General features: G+C 41.0%; 1 long non-coding RNA gene across 1 annotated transcript in view; it reads left to right on the top strand.

Moving 5' to 3' along the window:
- The window catches only part of LOC138973272 (uncharacterized), a 253,426-nt gene that overhangs the window by 127,313 nt on the left and 121,113 nt on the right, over positions 1-5,000 (top strand). The gene's annotated exons all lie outside the window — the stretch shown is intronic.

Raw genomic sequence — 5,000 nt, forward strand, 5'->3', positions numbered from 1 at the left:
ATACCGCAAACTTTGTATTTCCCGATGCTTAATGGGAACTTAGCCTGTGAGCAATACATATTCTCAGTTCTGAGTTCTCTCTCTCTCTCTCTCCCTCTCCCTCTCTCTCTCTCTCTCTCTCTCTCTCTCTCTCTCTCTCTTCCCCCCCTCTATCTCTCTCTCTCTCCCTCTCTCTCTTTCTCTCGCTCGCTCTATCTCTATCTCTCTTACCCTCTCTCTCCATTTCTCTCTCTCTCTCTCTCTCTCTCTCTCTCTCTCTCTCTCTCTCTCTCTCTCTCTCTCTCTCTCTCTCTCTCTCTCTCTCATTCCTCTGCTGGTGACTCAGTGTACATCAATTATCAATCGACACATTAAACATAAACAATGACATCACTTAGCGAATCATGCAAACGATATGCATAATACCGATAGATCTGAATATAACTGCGTTAAAATGTGTCATTACCTGTATGTTTAGATATGCGTAATAAATGCGAATGCATGTGTGTGTGTGTGTGTGTGTGTGTGTGTTAGTGTGTGTGCATGTGTATGTAATAATGTATGCGTGTGCCTGTAGCTGAGTATGTGTGTGTGTATGTGTGTGTGTGTGTGTGTGTGAGTGTGTGTGTGTGTGTGTGTGTGTGTGTGTGTGTGTGTGAACATTGTTGTGTCAATGTGTGTGTGTGCGGGTTTAGGTGCTTGCTCTTCATGTGCTCTCATTTATCACTTTATCACACACTGCAGAGAAGCATACCTGTCCGCCTGTTGGATTCAAGTGTGCCGACAATACCGACATGCAACTTTGCTTTCACGAGATGTGACGGATCTAACACCTGCCCGGACTATTCGAATGAGGATCCACAACTGTGCAGTAGGTCTTCCACTCATGGCTTGCCTCCCCTTGTCCGGTGTATTGTCTGTCTGTGCTCTCTTCATCTGGTGATTCTCAACAACGTGTGTGTGTGTGCGTGTGTGTGTGTGTGTGTGTGTGTGTGTGTGTGTGTGTGTGTGTGTGTGTGTGTGTGTGTGTGTGTGTGTGTGTGTGTGTGTGTGTGTGTGTGTGTGTGTGTGTGTGTGTGTGTGTGAGTGAGTGAGTGATATATGCATTACGACGTTATGCTGCTTTACTACTCGAGGATCAGATAGCCCTCTTCCTCACAAGAGAGGGAGGCATCAGCCTCATAACATAAACAAAACCTGACTAGCAGTCACTTGACAAAATATCCAGTCACATAGTCATTCCATCCCAGTGTACCACACGCTACAGGCGAGCTCGTGCACCACAGCAAAGATACTTGCCATCTAAAGTGACGATCACGTATAATTATGTGGAAGTTTTGTCATTACCTAACACGAGGACAGAAATGTAAATATGTAAATAGTTCCCACTTCGTTCTGTATTATTGACCTCGTTTGATATGAATTGTTTGGTTTTTTTTTAATACACTCTCGATACTTCAGTCAGCAGTAGTCTTATTTTTTTATCAATATTGTTGTCTTGATGTTATTATATATGAGAGAGAGAGAGAGAGAGAGAGAGAGAGAGAGAGAGAGAGAGAGAGAGAGAGGCGCGCATGTGTGTGTGTGCGTGTATATATATGTGTGTGTGTGTTGAAATACTGTTCGAAAAAGAGAGCAGAGACACACTTATACAACACACACACACACACACACACCATACACACACACACACATACACACACACAGACACATACACACACACACACAGACACAGAGAGATACGTGTGCGCTGAAATGTGTATTGGGATTCACAAGCAACAGCAGTCTAATGTTATCTCGCTTATTTTGAATTATACATTCATTACAAATCTGGTAAACGAACAGGAATAAAAAACAACAACTCCAGAACACAATATAGGGATCAATATTTTTCCTATCGAGAGTCTATAAACACCATCAGCTATAATAAAATTTAAAAAACGTACTAACTGGCAGAATAATTAAAACAATGTTGCTATGGGTTGCCCCTTAAAGGTCCTTGTCTACATTTTTATACCGAAATCGCCATTTGACCATTAAAATGCAGAGTCTATTATCTACAATTATCAACAATACACCCCCTTTCGATCAGGAAAGACGAAGCCAGTGTAGCCGTTTGAAAATTCATTGTAGTATTCCAGCGTAGTACTCATAGTAGGATATCCTTATTTGGAAAATGCCAAGCGCAAAACTCCTCTCAAATCCCGTGCATTTCGTGCGTTTAAAAAAAAAAAAGCGTGGACAGCGCTCCAGTGTCAAACTGTTGCTGCACTAGCCTGGTTTGGGCGTGGCTATAAGCATAGTGACATGAATTTGATTGGTCATTATTTTTAGGCAAAGCACATGTTCTCAGCAAACAGAAAACTGAATATTGGAAAATAAAATCTTTTTTTACATATATTTTTTTTTCTCTAACTTTTTTCCCCATGGTTCATTCATCATCTGACATAACTTTTTAGCGAAATCTAACCATAAGATTATTGAAAAAAAGCAAAAATGTAGACGACCACCTTTAAGAAATGATTTTTTCGAATACAAAAGCAAGCAAAACTAAAAAAAATACAATTGCTGTGATCGGCCATTATCTTCAGCAAGCATTAAAAGCAAGAAAACCCTGACAGAACACAGTATTTACCCTTACTGTGTTTTGCCGTTGTTTTAACAAACCTGAGTTCCAAGAAAAAATCAATAAGTCCACTAATTTGCTCATAATTCTTTAATCTAACCACTTTTTTGAAAATAAAATAAAGCTAGAAATGCAGAAAGCATCCCGACGCGTTCTTCCAGTACCATGTCCAGCAAAAATAACAGAAAATCGCGTTTTGCTCAACACGTGATTTTTGGACTTATAAGTGTTTGTTGTTGGGCAGAAAAATGTTCAAGGGGAAAAGACATAAATAGCACTGGACATTTAAAAATGCAAGTCGACGAATGGTTAAAACGAACTACCTGTTCTTCTGCATTGATTACTGTTCAAGAACGGGATACAACAGGCGTTGAGTGACCGTTCATTGGTACGAACGGACTGGTTTTTATTAGGCTGAATTCTGCGTTTCTCTAAAGAGCCTGGTCTAATTCTTCATGTGCGCAACAGGTACAACGGCTAGCGAAAATTGAAAGTGCTACAAGACAACTGCATTTCCAATGGGCGGTTCTGGTAAGGTTATGTCCCCTCTTTCTTTCGGCTGGTAACTGGCGCCAACTCGCGGCAAGATCACACGAGAAAGGAAAAAAACTTGCATAGGTCCCAAATAGCATATCGGTTTGGTAACAGTTCGTGTGTAAGTCGTCAATTTTATACGGTAAACAGGCAATGGTCGGTTCTGGTGAGCTTTTGCCCCTTCTTTCTTTCGGCTTGTAACTGGCGCCACCTCGCGGCAAGATCACAGGAGTTGTCTTGCGTTATCACCCCAGAAGCTCTCATGACAAATTCAATGAAAACATTGCCTTTCAAGGCACAGTCATCACCTGCACTTCACACAGAGTGAGGATCTCATCTGGTGCGTTTGTGACGCGTACAACGTGACCACAGATTGGTCGGTTTTCACACACCAGCTCTTCCGTGGCGCCGGTAGGCATGGATCCCACGTAATGATAACAGCGTTGTGCAGTAGCATCCGGGTACATCTCTGGGTCCTTGTCGTACACGTCGACGTCAAAGTCATGCAGTCTCTCCGCTGCAACAAAAATGTGTCGACCGTTCGATCATTTGCTTGTTCGACTAATATCGATTTGTGTGTGGGTTGGTTCGTGAGTTCTTCCCTTTGTTATCAGTTATTTACCAAGTGCGTTATAGTCAACTAGCTTCATGGTTAGTCGTTGGGTGAGTAGGTCTTTTGCTTATTTAGTTGACTTACTGACTCGTTCCTGAGTTTGTCCCTTCGTTATCAGTTATTTACCTAGTGCGTTATAGTCAACTAGCTTGATGGTTAGTCGTTGGGTGAGTAGATCTTTTGCTTGTTTAGTTGACTTACTGACGCGTTGCTGAGTTTGTCCCTTCGTTATCAGTTATTTAGCTAGTGCGTTAGTTGGTTAGTGAGTCAGTAGATCGGTCATCGGTTGTTGTTTGGTTGGTTAGTTCGTAGGTTAGTTAGTTGGCTGCTCACGTAAAGATGTGTTAGTTGGTTAGTAGGTTCGTTAGTTCGTGGTTGATTAGTAACTTAATTAGTAAGTTAGTTAGATGGAAAACCAAAACGCAGAAGAAGGGCTGCATCTGACCACAACTCACCACAACATAGGGAAAAAAACAAGAGAAAAAAAACCAAGAAAGCGAAGAAAGAGAAGAGAGAGATGAGAGAGATGAGAGAGAGATGAGAAAGAGATAAGAAAGAGAAGAGCAGAACAAAAAACAAGAGAAGAGGAGAGAAAAAAAACATCCACAAGAAGAAAAAGAAGAAGAAAGCGAAGAAAGAGATGAGACAGAGAAGAGAAAAACAAGTCGCGTGAAGTGATATAAAACATTTAGTTTTTCTATGCCAGTTATAAGGCCGTTCACTTGACTATCTCCGCGTGGCGTGCGAACGCAGTACTTACTTACTTAACCTAGTTTCTGTAATTCTGAGCATAGTTTTAGAGTAAACATGACATATGTATATATTTTTGAATTCAGGAGGAGTTGAGGAATACGATTCAATCATTCTTAAATCTGTTAGTAAAAACTCGATTTTAATGACAACTTTAATGAGCAAACTAATTAACTAATTTTAAGCTGCCAAGCTGAAATTCAATTCCATAGTCCGGACTTTGTCGAAAATTGCTCTACCAAAATGTCAATCAATTTGATTGAAAAATAAGGGCGTGACAGTGCTGCCTCAACTTTCACAAAAAGCCGGATATGACGTCATCAAAGACATTTATCGAAAACATGAAAAAGTCTGAGGATATCACACCCAGGAACTCTCATGTACAATTTCATGAAGATCGGTCCAGTAGTTTTATCTGAATCACTGTACACACACGCACACACGCACACACGCATGCACACACACACACACAAACACACACACACACACACACACACA

Source organism: Littorina saxatilis, linkage group LG8 (assembly GCF_037325665.1).
Source record: "Littorina saxatilis isolate snail1 linkage group LG8, US_GU_Lsax_2.0, whole genome shotgun sequence".
NCBI classification, from domain to species: Eukaryota; Metazoa; Mollusca; class Gastropoda; order Littorinimorpha; family Littorinidae; genus Littorina; species Littorina saxatilis.